Source organism: Acanthochromis polyacanthus, chromosome 18 (assembly GCF_021347895.1).
Source record: "Acanthochromis polyacanthus isolate Apoly-LR-REF ecotype Palm Island chromosome 18, KAUST_Apoly_ChrSc, whole genome shotgun sequence".
Classification (NCBI taxonomy): Eukaryota; Metazoa; Chordata; class Actinopteri; family Pomacentridae; genus Acanthochromis; species Acanthochromis polyacanthus.
Window position 1 is genome coordinate 25,374,017 of NC_067130.1, and position 15,942 is coordinate 25,389,958.

Genomic DNA, 15,942 nt, shown 5'->3' on the forward strand with positions numbered 1-15,942 from the left:
TGGGGTGGGTAGTTGGAAAGGATCAAATCTCAAGATACAGCTATCGAAATGAAAGCGATCAAAATAAATGCTATGTAATGTACAGGGTGACCCATAAGTTTGGAAACAAAGTTTAACTGCAGTGTCTATTTGAGTTGGGGGTGCATGCATTCACTCTTATTTTACCCATTTTTGTTATACCATAATAAAATTACTAAAAAGCATAGAATTTGCAGAGTGCAATAACTCGGAAGAAAATGAATAGAACCATAAGGTCCACGTATGCTGGAGCATAACTTCAAAATGCAGGCCATCAGTGTCAGATTTCAAAACTCTTGATGGTAAAGTATCTGACAGTTTTCCCTTTTTTAAACATCAAAAAGTACTATGAGGTAACATTTACTGGCCAGTTTGAGGAACCTTCCTAAGCATAAATGAAGGTACATTCCAGAAGATACCAGTGTAACCAGTCGGTGGAAACGTTCACAACTTTGTATAAGAAACAAACATGAACATGTCAAAATATGTTTGTTTTACACTAATCTGATACTCTTCTGAATATATCTGTGGTACCGATTTATTGAAATAGCATATATTATTTGGATTATAGACTTTTCATTTGTTTCCAAACTTTTGGGTCACCCTCTCGTGCCAGATTAAAACAGACTGAACAGAAAGTCAGAGGGGAAACTACTTTTTCATGGCAAATACTGAATGCTTGTAATCGAAATCCAAAGAATTGCTCTTAAATTCAATATTATACTGCAAAAATGTCAAACCATCTTATAGTCTATTTTTATGTACTTTAGCATATTTAAACTACAAAGACAATGACTGAAGTCAATACCTGATGTAAATCAATGTTGTATTGACGGCCCTCCTGTCCAGTCAGGTGATGAAGTCTGAGCTGCTTCTCCCTGGATGAAGGAAAAGAGATCAAAAGATCAAAAAGATCAAACATTCTCATCTAGTTGACATGCACACTGAAACAATCTTCACTCCTACATCTTCATAACCATATAAACACACAACAATCTCATTCTCCAGTAGTTTGTGATCTTACAATTTCAGCTTTAACCCGTTGCGCTTCAGTGTCCCGCCCGTGTTACACTTTGAGATCTGCATAAGCAATTTGCTAAATGTCTGAAACGGCAAACGCGATTATACAAACATTATACACCAACGGAAAGCTTAGATTCTCATGAATCTGCCGGTATAAACCACTTTCAGATGTGATTAAGACAGCGGATAATATAAACACATTTGTCCGACAAACAACGAATATCCATCCATCCGTTCTCTGTACACGGCTTCAACGTACACAGCGCGACTCACATTTCCGGGTTCATTATTACACACAGACGAAAATATTCCACAAAAAAACGGCCATAATCCAACCTTGCACATCCAGACGACACAAGCCAGTAAACTATTTTGTCCAAAACATGTCTTGAAGTCGGTATATACTCCACGAATAGGTCGTTTTCAGGGAAATGCACCTCGCGATGCGCGTCCAATATTCCCTGTATTTCTCATCATATTTTTATTTACAAATACAATATTAGCGATTTTTTGTACCGAAAATGGCTGGAATTGACTGCAGCTTTATTTGCAGCAGCTTACAACTGTGATAAATTGCTACAAAATTGCTGCAAAAATTGTTGCGGTTTGTACTGAAACACAAACAAACATATTAAAATGCAATGCTACATGTTTAATTGAAAGAGCAAAATGTGAAAACATTGCACTTATAGTATCGGAGAAAATGGAATGACGTGTAATTAGAAAACAAAAACAAGCAGCAGCATTCAATTAGAATTACAGCTAAAAAAACACATTGCTAATACATTTCTTGAAAATGAGGATTATTCACAGGATTATATTGCAAAAATGTATTTTAAAATGAAGAACCACAGAGTGTTGGAATTCTGCAGCTTTTAGCATAAGAGGCCTCCGTCTCTCATTCTCATGCTGCCCATACCAAACCCACAGTAAATAAGTTTTATCATTGTGGCGGGCATGTTTCTCTGCACCCAGGACAAAATCTGCAAAATCAGACATTTTCATAATTCTACCACAGCTGATCCATAAGCATCACAGGGAGCGTAAAATACACACTTCATATGACTTTAATTAGCACATGCTGTCACAAAATCTCATTATGAGTTTCCTCTAGAATTTCACATCTATCAAAGACTAACATGTACACTAACACTACCGTTCAAAAGTTTGGGTCACCCAGACAATTTTATGTCTTTGAAGAAAACTCACACTTTTATTAAAATGCTAACATAATTGCAGAAAGGTTTTCAAATCATCAATTAGCCTTTCAACATGATTAGCTAACACAATGTAGCATTAGAACACAGGAGTGATGGTTGCTGGAAATGGGCCACTATTTCCCCTCATTGAATGTGGTAGTTGTAAATAGTGACACAGACTGATTTATGTATGGGTCGGTTTAGCAATGATCCACTAGTAATACCTTAAATAATGGAAGTGTTTTTCTGTGTATTTCAATGAAATTGGACTTAATACAGACAAGCTAGCAGATGAACAGCGTGCTGTGTGTTCTATAACATTTTCCCTCGCTTTCCCCCTGCAACATGAACATCAGCTGTTTCCAGTTAGAATACTCATTTACCACATTAACAATGTCTAGACTTTATTTCTGATTCATTTATAATGCAGGAGTGACAGTTGAGCACATTTATCTTATTACCATTTCTTTTCCCTTTTAATTGTTGCATATTTGGTACTGACATAATCCAAAAGTAACCAAAAGGAATCAAGTCACATTATTTTAACACTGTGAGACAAGGTCCCAAGCTACTTTTTTTAACATGTTATTAGAAACTGTATTGGAGCACATTCACAAGGTTACCTCCTGACCCTGCTTGGCACACTATTCATCTCCTCCAAATGCACAGGCTTGTAATTTAATGTCCAAAGACAATTAGAAAACCTTCACAGAGAAGGATCTGAATATTTCTCTAATAAACAGATCCATTTTATGGTTTTACAAGAAATTGCAAATATCTCTATACTTGTGTTTTTCACTTTGATCATATAGATTCAAATGCCAGCTTAATCCATTTACAATTAAATCTATATCATAATTTTGTATGAATGAGTCTCTGTGACAAGAAAGAAATTGTGTGGCTTTTAAAGGCTGTCTGATAAAGGTCAGGAACCGACAAAAGATGCATAGATCCACAGAAGAGTGATTCTTGTCAGTGCTATCAATTCTCTTGTGCAAAAAAAAAAAAAACACCTCCTATTCAAAACCTATGCTACAAACCAAGGCCAAATGAAATCCTTCCAAGTATTTCAATCAGTCATTCCTTTCCATTCAGCAAAACTTGCAAACACACAGCAGTAGTTGTAGTGTTTCTCTTACGGATCTTGTGCAGTGAGTCATGAAGGAAATAATATCTTCATTCAATCAGCTGTACAGCTATTTAAGTTGGGACTGGGTGGTGGGTCTGGTGTTGTTTGCCTCATTTCCAGACAAACTTGGATATTCCTGTACTCTAGGAATCACAGGGTTCTTCATAGGTCCCAATCAGATGTGCTGATGTCATTTCCTGCTTTATAAAGCTTCTCAATGCCATAAAAGGGCATTTCAGACATCTGTATGCTTCCAGCTATGATTCAGCTGGGAGTACTGAATCCTGTCTGGAGTTAGAGGAAGGTCACTTTGTTTAGTTCCAGGAAAGATAAAAGCTGACTAATTTAATGGTCATTCATCTGCACCTTTAGTTGCAGATGCAACAATATTTGCCGGTTCAAAATGTTCCTCTATTATCTGTCATGGTCTATGATATTATTATCACACTTTTAAGAACCTTAATACCCAGAAAGCCCAAAGTCCCAAAAGCCAGAGCTACTTTGACCTTTCATTCTTCCTGTTTATAATTAGCATCAAGCCCAAGACTCAGAGATTATCTCATTTCACAACACAAACTCTGAAGGCTTCAGAAATTGTACTGTAAATGCTTCCCACTCCACCCAGACTGAAAGAGGAAGTGTCAAGTCACAACAGTAATTACTGCAGTTACTAAGAAATGCACCAATGGAGTTTAGGGTACTACGACAACACAGTTAAACATCCAGAGAAAAGAAATATTAAACTGTGTGTTTTGTTCAGTAAGATGAAAATATGACAATGAGGTCCACTTTTGAAAACATACAGCTTTTGGCATTAACAAGTATAACAGACGGTTCAGGCTTTTAAAAAATGTGTTGTTAATCTGCCTTTGCAAGCCTAGTTTTCAAGCTTTCAGTTCACATCAGCTACAATAAACTGGCAAAAAACTGTGTTTAAATTTCACCCTTACTATTAATGTTTCAAGACCTTTTCTAACTTCCTGAACTTCTTGTCTGTCAAGTTGAGACTTCCACTGTAAAGTGAAAGCATCCAGTCATCATTCTGAAGCTCAACATTCAGTGTATCTCCAGCAGTCAGATACTGCACATCACAATCAGTATCTCATGTCCGTCACACCAAACCAGACTCTGAAATTGTTGTTGGAACTGTCCAGCAAAAACCAAAAATATATTAGAGTAACTTATCTTATTATACCAGAACAACACATTTACCCACAACTGCCCTCCAGGACTGATAAGTACAACATGTGATACCCTGCTTATAGTCACTTTTGCAAATAATATCCTGTCAGACACTTGTAACACTATCGTCAAAATCTGGATAAAATACACAAAAGTCACATTTAAGAGGTATTGGAGATGGTGTTGTCTTGTCAGGTACAGAAGAACCACGTGAGGAAATAGGAATTATCCGAATGTTTTACCTGTGGTCCCTAACAATCTTATGAAAGATTGTTAGTAAGGATCAAAATTCCATTTTTCATTCCATATTTGACTATAAAGATTATACGCAGCAGAAGTATTATACAGAGCTACAAAACACCCTTCCTCCTGTCCATATCATCAGTTCATAAGTTCAGGAAACCATCACTCAATGCTTCAGGCTACAGTGTCTCTTCAGGCTACAGTGGATCCTCTACTTTCTCAACACCATTTGAGATCTTTTTTTACACTAATACAACAAGCTATCATGCTGTAGTCAGAAACATTTGTTTTATTGGTTGGCTGAGAAGATAAGTTTTTTTTAAAACTGTCTAATATTGGAAACATTTCTTTTCAAAAAAGTTTAACACACACTCACTTAATGACAGCCAACTGTCATGGGCAAATACACCAAAGTACAATTCATTTGTGTGTACACTCTTAAATTTGTGTTATTAGTATCCTTGTGTTATTCTGTTTTTCTTATTTATATTTTACAGTGAATATATCTCACTTTTTAATCTATAGTTGTGTTTTACTGATTTTTCTTACCGTCACTTTGCTGCTGTGACATTGTAAATTTCCCCTTGTGGGACTAATAAAGGATATTCTATTTTATTCAAGACATTCTCTTTACTACAGTGTAAGCAATGCCATAGTGAAAAACATTAACAGCAGAAGTTATGGCCTGCAACTGCAGTCATTTAACTGGTGAAAGCTAAAGACAAGAGAATAAAAACGGAGAGAAAACACATCTGTTAAGAATCATTTTGTATTTTAGCAGCAACAAAGTGGCTCACTGGTGTGACTAAATACCTGTACATATTAAACACTTTGATTTTCTCTGGTATTTAGAGCAAAATGCTCACATTGTTGCCTAACAGATTATTGTTATACAGAAGAGTGATTCACTGAAAAACTATAATGAGGTGGACAAAACAGAAAACACAATTTGATAGGTAATACCAATCCAATAAAATACATGGCAGAAGATCTTTTCGCCTTTTATCTCTTTCCACTGATTCTAATTTCAAAATGACCAGGTGGTTATACCATTTCTATGGATATTTGGTTCATTTTTGGCAAGTAAACTACTCAGTTACAGTTTTATGAATCTACACTGAATCAGTGGGTTAAAGCAGTGTAACTGCATGTTTCACAGAAACCAAAAAATCGTATATGTCACAGTAGAGATGGTAATTCTCCTAGGGGAGATTGCGATTGGTATCTCTACTAGGAGAATTGCCATCTCTACTGTGACATATACATGCCTATGTACAGTTGCAACCAAAATTATTTAATCCCCAGTGCCAATTTGGGTTTTAAGTACTATCTACAACTTTTAAGTTGTTTGGAATAAATTTAACATACAAGTGGATTTTAAACAGCTGAATGTAACCAATACTACAAGGGTTTTCTCTAAATTCCACACAAAATGCTAATTTTAACAACTAGTACAGTTTCAAAATTATTCAACCCCCTAAGGAGCATTCCTTATAAAGACACACAATTGCAAATCAAGTGTGGTTAATAATGCCCCAAGCTTTTATAACGTGCGTGAAAGCTAACATTAGTACTACAGTTGCAAATGATTACAGTTGCAGTTACATTCAGCTGTTTAAAATCCACTTGTATGTTAAATTTATTCCAAACAACTAGATAGTACTTAAAACCCAAATTGGCACTGGGGGTTGAATAATTTTGGTTGCGACTGTATATATGAGCATTAATTTCATTACAGTACAATAGTCACACATTCATTTTGTTTATGTAACATGGAAAAAATTAATTTTACCTGAGTGATCAAAGATGTTAATTAAATAAATACATTTGTTTATGTAGCTTCAGGAGATAACGGCAAACAGGTCAAACATCTGTCTTCGCCTTTCACTAAAAGCACATACATAAGTGTTGACAGCAAAGCAGCGCAGCAGAAGTAAAACAAGCTGTGGTGAAGAATAGTTCACTGTGAGTTCACAGCGGTGTGCAGTACATGCAGCTCTTTGCAGCCAGTGAGCTTTACTGCCTCTGTTAACAGCTCCACTCAGACATCCTGTGTGACTGTGGCCTTCAGGAGCCCTGCTGCAATACAGTGCTGACTCACAGTCACTGCACCGCCTGCACCAGAGGCACCACAACCCAGTTCATCTGTATTACGGTTGTTCTCTGATGTTTCTAAGGGGTGTCCGATTTAACTGCGTTTCACATTTCAATAAGTGATCTCTCACCACCAGTTAATGCAGAAAATGGATGTAGACACGACTTGACCACATCATCTTAAAAGTCAGGAGAAATGATGCTGCTGTTTAATAAAAGCAGTCGTAACAATACTATATTTGAAAAAAAAAAAAAATCATGTGATCAGTCATCTTCCTTTTTGGCACCAGTCTGCTTCTGAAGCAAGTTTTTTCATCAAATTAGAGGAGACATAGCTTCAATTCTAAAAATAAAGCTATAGCAAGTTATGATCACACCTTTGTGCATGTCAAGGCGTGCCGCAGTTGAGGAGTTTTGTTGCATGAATGTACAACAAGCCTGGACTTTGATAGGATGGTGCACAAAGAAGTTATGTATCTCTTTCTGTGCCACCATGCTGCATTTCAGAACACTCACTGATTCTATATCGTGTCGTTATTTATCATGCGGAATACACCATATAGTTTTCATGGAAAATAAATGAAACAAGGCTCACTTCTTGTAACCAGTAGGTGACGATACGACTACTACTCAACACCGACATGCAGATGCAACACTCATATCCAGCAAGAGATACAGTGCTTAACAAATTCACTAGACCTCCTGTCATAAAAATGAGAAAACACACATATTTTAGAAATCTGTCAAAAAAAAATGCTTCAAACTCAAAATTGTATTGTTATTTATTGGGTAAATAGCAAACTGGAACAACTAAATAGTCCTTATTCATATATGAAGAGTTCATTTGCAAAAACAGGTAACTCCGTTTTCAGAAAACTCTTTTTATTGTTTACTTGAGATAATAATAATAACAGTAATAATTTATTTCTTCTCTATTTTGTCATGTATTTTTCTACTGAGTCAAATCCACTCAACTTCAGTTTGATTGATATTATCTCAAGTAAACAATAAAATAAGTTTTCTGAAAATGTATCAAAACAGAGTTATCTGTTTTTGCAAATGAACTCTTCATATATTAACCAAAATCTTCATATTTTGTATGACCTCTTTTGGCCCTGGTAACAGCTTGCATTCTTGCCGCCATTGTTTGTATGTACTTTTTCAAAATCTTTTTTGTTATTGAAATCCAAATAGTTTCTAGCTGTTCCCAGAGACTATCTTTGGAGGAAACTTTTGCACAATCTATTTTTTAGTTCAATAAATCGCAGATCTGCTCAATAGGATTGAAGTCTGGACTTTGACTTGGCCAGTCCATCAGTTCCAGTACTCCAGATTCCTTTTTCTTTGAAGTATGCTTGGGGTCATTGTCTTCTTGGTATATGAGCCCACGACCAATCAGGTTCAATCCAGAAGGGATTCCATGTTGCACCAAGATCTTGTCGTATACCGCCTGTTTATGACATCATCCATTTGAACTAATTTGCCCATGCCGTTTCCACAAATGGAACCCCATACCTTAATGGAATCCCCACTGTGACTCACTGTGGGTGCAAACATCCAGCATTCAGCTTTTCTGTGGACATAAATGCAACGATGCTGACCAAAGAGTTCAAATTTGGACTTATCTGTCCAGATTACCTTCTTCCAATCATTTACAGTCCAGTGTGTGTGTGCTCGATCGCATATTTTAGGCATTACTGGATGTTTGCAGGCCTCAATAATGACTTCTTAGCAGCTGTTCTTTTAAATCTTGTTCCTTCAGTCGTCTGATTGTGGTCATTCTGGAGACTTTCTTAGATTCTGACTTAGAAGCATTAATCTCTGCCTGAAGATCAACAGTGGTCTTCCTTCTGTCTCTAGTACTTCAAATCTTGAGGTACCTGACATCTGCTTTACTATTTTTTTCAGTTTTTTCTGAAACAGTACATTTGAAAATCCCTGGATAACAACAATAATTATATTTTAGCATTACCATATCATTTTGATTAAAGAGCTTGCACATACTGACAGATTAACCATTACAGAAACATAAAAATCTAATTTTAGCAATCAGCAAAACTGTTAATTTAGGGCAGCAATGACTAACACCTTAAGCTAGTTTTATGCTCAAGTGGAAAATTTCCGTGTCATGCACCTCCAAATTTTTCTAACAACGCGGATGGAGACGTGTGGAAAAAACAGTCTGTGGGAAACATGGCAGAAGAACAAGAGCTCCTAGAAGCAGAAGTTCAGAAATACAGGCATTTATACGAATCATCACACAGAGATCACCTTGACAACCGGATTATGAACAATTCATGGTGTGAAATTGAAGCTAACTGATGAAATGCAGCTATTCGGTAAAATGTTGTAAGTGGTATAAACAGTGGCAAACTTCTTCTACTCTAGGCGAGTACAGCGTGTGTTTATGAGACAATGCGCCCTGTAATTTGGGAGCATAAGAGTATAAAAGCCACACGTGTTCTCTTGTGCGGATTCCAATCATCTCATTTCTGCGCATCACATTCGTGCACAAAGCATTACCCAGGCTTTACACTGGGTGGTGGTCTAATACATCTGTTAAGCACTATATATGGGATGGAATGGATGATGTACATTAAATTCAACATCGAAAAGCACCACAACACTATTGAAAAAGTGGAACATGAAAAGTCACAGTTTTGATAAGTTTTGCAAGGCTAACATCCTTAGATTACCATAACCAAAGTAGAAGATGTCCTGGTAAATTGTCTGGAAGGAGTTTTATAAGAACCAGGATTATATATTAGAAAAAAAAAATGAAATTTACTATGGCAAAAAAGCATGAAACATGAAATGATATTTTTGAATGAATTTATACTGAAAATGGCTAACTTTCTGTTGGGTTTAGGGCATTACTCCAGGAGTCTTTGAGTGTTACACGAGGCTTCTGAATTTCATACATGTAGGTAAGCAACAGTGGAGTCAAACTCAGGTGTAAGACCCATCTGGAAATGCATCAACATCAATATTTTAAAATGACTAGCTTTTAGGTGCTCTAGCACGTTAAAAGACAACCACTTTGTATAACTTCGAGCCTTTTGGATATCTAATTCTTCTTCCCTTCTCTCTGTGCTCACATATACAGTATTTTCACTGAATTTCCAATAAAGAGGTTCTCATTTACATTGCTTTATCTTTCTGCTGTCAAGCAACAGAATGAGAATGAAAATGAAAGACATGGCTCATTAGGACTACATGTTAACCAAGCAGCTGCAATGCACTACAAAAGCTATGATCTTATTACTGCATCGCTGTCTGACAAACTTATCATGCAGGAGTTAACGAAAACTGCTGTGCAGTGAATTAGGCTGTATTTTCACAGAATCTGGCTGCTACCCAAGTTGATGAACACACAAGGAGAGAAGAGTTGCTTTAGCTGCTCTAAAATATCCATCCTGTTCATGTTGCATTTTGTTTAACTTTTGACTATGTTAAGGGATTTAATAAAAATAAATGTCTTGATAGTGTTGTCATTCTTTTAAAACTTGGTTTCATCATGCTGGAGTTTCCAGTTCCTGCAGTTTTGCACTTTAATAAAAATGCAGAACTCTGCAGATTTAGTAAAAATAGATTTCTTTTGGAGCTGCACAACTGACTTCGGTGATAGTGTTATCATTCTTTTTAAACTTGGTTTCATCATGCTGGAGTTTCCAGTTTATTCTTGCAGTTTTGCACTTTAATATGTAAATCTTGGTTTTCTTTTCATACCGTGTTGTTTGTAATGACAATGAATTATGGTTTGTCAAAAGAAGAACTTGAAATAGAACATTTAATTTTAATTTTGCTTTGAAACAAGAAAACTGATCATGTAGATTAACTGAATGATCAGTAGAATAGTTCACAAACTGACAGAAAAATACTTGTTAGTGACAGTCCTAGCTCAATGGCAACTCACAAGCTTCACAAAATAAGATCTTGGCGTTTTTTAAGGCTTTTCCGACCTAATTAAAAGCAGATCTGGTCCATGTGTCTTCAGGTAAAAGTATTTAATAAAAGTCACAATTTTGATAACTTCCAACTGCAAAGGTCTTCAAATCCAATTTGAAGTTGTTGTGATTAAATTAATAGAATTACTCATTATTTCATTCTGCAAATCAAATAATCTGCCAGACTGATATGTGATAAAATGAGCTTCACAAGGTTCATTCTAATCCAGAAAAAAAAGCTGAAATTAAAGTTTTATAGACTAAGACTACAGAAATCCATCTCAGTCAGAACGGTCTGATACCAGTCAGTCACCTTCTCTCTTATTATATTTCAGCTGCTAAAAACCAGACTGAAGACAGATGCAAGAACAAGCAGAGTGAAAGCTATCTGAAGCAAACATCTGGGAGAAAGTTTAGGGTCTCATTTATCATTCAATCAGATGCACACTTCAGAGCCATGAGAAGGTAATTACAATGAGATACAAACCACACCGACTCAGCATAATTGTTGAAATCAGAGCAACACAAGTGCTATCAAATAAAACTCAACTGGTTAAATTCAATTATATTAACATAGCCAAAAATCATGTCATCTCAGGGCGCTTCACATGCGAAAGATATGACCTCAAAATATTGGAGAGAGAAGCCCTGCGAGATCTAAAATTAGAGCTGATTCATGACTATTTTCAGTTCAGTAAAGCCATACAAAAGGCACACCTAAAGGTTGTTAGAAATAATACAGACAGCGGCTGAACTTGTCTTTCAACACCCTCTGCACCGTACATTTTTGGAGACCACAGGGAGCTTCTTGCATAGATTTTATTTACCGTGTCCAGTCTTACTTGTGTTGTGCTATCAAATCTGTCCCATTTTGTAGAGACCAATTACATAAACAGAGGCTAACCCTGTGTACACACAAATATTGTCCATTCTTGGCTTCCAATACCTATTCAATATCTTTGGCTGGGAGTGAGTAAAATCATCAGTGCGTTCCGTTCTGTGAGTATGACTAAATAGCTATACAACTCCAAAATCAATGCCCAGACAGTAAAATACAAGTCACTTTGTGATGGTCCTGCTCCTCTGTCTTGTGGAGACACCGTCACATTCAGAACACCTGACTGACTCACTAATTTTAAAAAAATCTCATTTCTTAACATCTTTTTGACCTCTGGAACTGTTCTTGCTACACGACACACAGTGCTGACTGAATCAGAAGTTTCCAAGACATGGACCTTCTTACAGTCTACCAGAAATCGTTCTAAACACCCAGTTTTAACAAGCTGGTATCGAGTTTACAGATTCAGAGCTCTTTCTATGCGCCGTTTGATCAACAAGGAGCCAGGTCTTTGTACATTCTATGAGGACTACCAGGATGTGTTCAATGCTAACAGGAGCCCCCAAATATATAGCTTCTCCGCTACCTCCAGCCCTGCCAAGGAATTCAACAGTGCATTCCTCTGGAATTCCAGCATCAAAACACAGGCAGAGAAGAGAGAAGAGAGGCTTTATTCAGCCTTAATTCACTAGCAGCCAACATGAGAGCTAAATGCAGCCAATCCCAGCAGAATACAGGAATGTGAAGATGGGGAAATTCTGGGGCAGAGGGAAGATAACATCAAGTCAGCTAAAAACAAAGCTGCTTGGGATATACAGTGCACACTGTAAGTATTTAGGTGGCTACACACATTCTTTTGGACTCTGTACTGCAGAACATTTATTTAGAGGAAAAGCATGCATTTAGGTTATGAGTCTCATCTTTAAATCAAGCAGGTTTACTTCAAAACTGAAAGAGCCATATGTGTGAGACAAGTCTTTAACACAAGGGCCCAAATTTCAAGGTTTGAGAACAGTTGGACTATAAAATATTTCTGGGGCTGTTGTGTGCCCTTTCAACAACAGTTCATGTAATATATAAAAAAAACAATAACTTACACAGAATTTGCACATATTGGACACACATTGCCAGGTTGGAACATGAACTGATTGCGGCGACTAACCACGGCTGTGAGAATTTCATCTCAACACTGTTCATAGTGTTGCCCTGTACAGCAGCAAACATGACATCTATCATCTGCTCCAACCATCTGAAAAGAAGCCTCATCAGTGAGAAGGACTGCTCTGATAAGACCTCGGGGTGACGAGATCACAAGCCAGCTTCCCTTTAACAGATCCCTCACAGTTCAAATAGATTCACTGGTTGTTCACAGAAACAACTTCATTCTTCATCAGCAGTCTCTGTAGTCGATGGCAAATGCTTACGAAGAAGGCAACATTTATACTTTTAAGTGTTGGTAAAGCTCATTCTTTTGCAATCAAATATTACCGTGGAAAGTGTAGACTTCTACATTATTAAAAGGCTAACTACTCATACATCCTCACAGATTTCATTTAATTTAATGATAGAGACACAGCAGCTCTGTCTTTCACTGCTTTTGACTGGTCACCAATTACTGTAAATTATCAGGGAATATAACAAATTGTAACCATCTTTGTTTATATGTAGTGCCTTCACTGAGACTAAAATGGGTCTGGACTACTGTTTGCACCCTGAGAGGAAAGGGTGTCATCATGAATGTGAAGAGCAATCGAAAAATTCCCCCCAGTAAAACTAATGTATCTTTAAATAAATAGAAATGTGCTGTACATACATATCCATTTGACTCCCTAGTGGAATAGTGGGAAACAAGGACTTGTTAACCATTTTTAATAAAGCTTCTTCAATCAAATGTGATGGAGACTTAGCCAAAATGACTCAAAGTTCAGACTCTGTAAATCTCTATTCCTACTTGTATTTGCGTCCAGAGTTTGAGTCATTTCTGGGTTGTAGTGATGTTACAAACAAAAGTGTAAACACAGATTTACGTTTCTGTATCTGCTTTATCCCGTACAGGGTTGCAGGGGGCTGAATCCTACACTAGTTGACACTGGGTGAGAGGCGGGATACATCCTGCATAAGTCCATCCCACGGCTGATGCCAACAGATAAGGGCTGTATAAAAAGCAGCTCAGCACAGGAAACGTTCCCCTCCTCAAGCCTTCTGTATGTGCCGTCTGTAATGTGCTGTGCCCTACATAAGATACTAAACTGCCTTATCACTGTGGCCTCACATGTTAGCAAACGAGCAGCTGCTGCCTAAATATTACAGGAATATCCATTTTTACCTTAAGACAATTCCCAAGTCTGTTTGGAAGAGGAAACAGAATGTCTATTTGAATATATAGGCCAGCTTCCTCTTGAGCACGTCAGTTTTGCTGACAGGTAAAAAAAATTTTAAAGTCAAAATAATTCACATGATTCATTAATAATTTCAGATTTGTTTTACAACTTCAGCAAATCTCACCTAAAACTTTAGCTTGTAACTGAGCAGGGCTTCCCTACCACTGTGCATAAATAATCAAAAATACTGATTTTCATCTAATGTCTCTAAACACCCTTGCTGCTTTATATAATCTATAAACGAACTCGTCTCGTCTGACTGAACTCTCCAGGCATCTGACACAAGCTTGGGAATTGGCTCAAGTCTAAAACAAATGAAATCATTTGTTTTAGATGTGTGCTGCAGTAGTGGCAGCACATGTTGTCTTGACCAAATATGGCCGAGTTAAAAGACTGCAGTCCACTGCAGCACACTGGAATGAAAAGCAGGTTTCCTTAACGGGGGACTGGGCAGGCCATGACACTACACATTGATACCTTTCCAGCTGAGCTGTTAGTCTACAGGCTAGATATGTGTGTCTGCTGGATTAGCAGCAAAAGTTGTAAAGATTCCCATTTTTTTCTTATTATTCCAGTGGTAAAACATGCTACAGACTAAATGCTATGTGGCAAGCGTTACCTATTTGGGAAATACATCTAAATGTAACTTTTTGTGATGCAGTTTTAAAAAGTCAAGCCTCAGTTCCACTTTCATTGTATAATAGATTTAAAAAATCAGTGATGAGAATTATCCTATAAGACACTATCAAAATGTTGACTGTCACAGAAGGTGTGATTTTGTAAAGCCATTAGCGCAGCCTTTTAAACTCTGGGTCAAACACACTGTGAATGAATAAACCATTTAGTACGCAATGAGAAAAGTCTGGAAGCGTACGCTCACTGGCTACTTAATTAGGCACACCTGTTCGGCTGCTTGTTAAGCAAATATCTAATCAGTCAATCACAGATCTGCACCTCAATGAATTTAGGCATGTAGAAAAAGTCAAGACAACCTGCTGACAAAAGGGGACTTAAGTGACTTTGAATGAGGCTGCTCTCAATCCAATAGAGCAACCCAGGGATGATGTGGAGCAGGAGATTGGCATCATGGATGTGCAGTCGACAAATCTGCAGCAACTGCGACGCTATCAAAATCTCCGAGGAATGTTTCCAGCACCATATTGGAAGTATGCCAAAAAGAATTAAGGCAGTTCTGAAGGCAAAAGGACGTTCAACCCTGTAATAGCAAAGCGTACTTAATAAAGTTGATTTATGTATGCATGTATATCTGTGTATGTATGTATGTATGTATGTATGTATGTATGTATATATGTATGCATGTATGTATGCATGTATGTGTCACAGGCCAAATTAGAATCCAGGCAGATTTTAAATCCGCCTAGGCAGAATTAGAACTTTGATTTCACCTAGTCTAGATTGAAATTTGAAGGTTTTTTTTAAAATATGATATGCTCTGTTAATGTAATTATTTGTTTTCCCTAAAATTATGTACCTTGAAATTTGGTTTTAGATACAAGGTAAATAAATACTTTAGAAGTAATGTCTACTTTTGTCCTCAACATTTGGCAAAATAAACAGGGAAAAAGTTATGTTGTCAAAGTAGTTTCTGTTGTTGTTTTTTTCATATACTATATACCAAAATCCTGTTAGAGGGTTAGGGTTATTCTTTCTAATACACAGGCTATTGATATATTAAGATTGAAATCCATGCAACAACCATGGTAGGATTTTGATTTCGCCTAAGCAAAATCAAAATTCTAATTCTGCCTAGGCGGATTTAAAATCTGCCTGGATTCTAATTTGGCCTGTGACGTATGTATGTGCGTGCATGCAGCTCTGCAAACACTTTAAACTACTGAATTAACTGTTACATTTACTGCATGCTGGT

General features: G+C 37.0%; 1 protein-coding gene across 1 annotated transcript in view; it reads right to left on the reverse strand.

The window, feature by feature from the left end:
- The window catches only part of tln1 (talin 1), an 87,273-nt gene that overhangs the window by 67,715 nt on the left and 3,616 nt on the right, over positions 1–15,942 (reverse strand). The window contains exon 2 of the mRNA XM_022211573.2: positions 827–896. The gene's annotated coding sequence lies outside the window, so the exon portion shown is untranslated. The remainder of the gene's footprint in view (positions 1–826; positions 897–15,942) is intronic.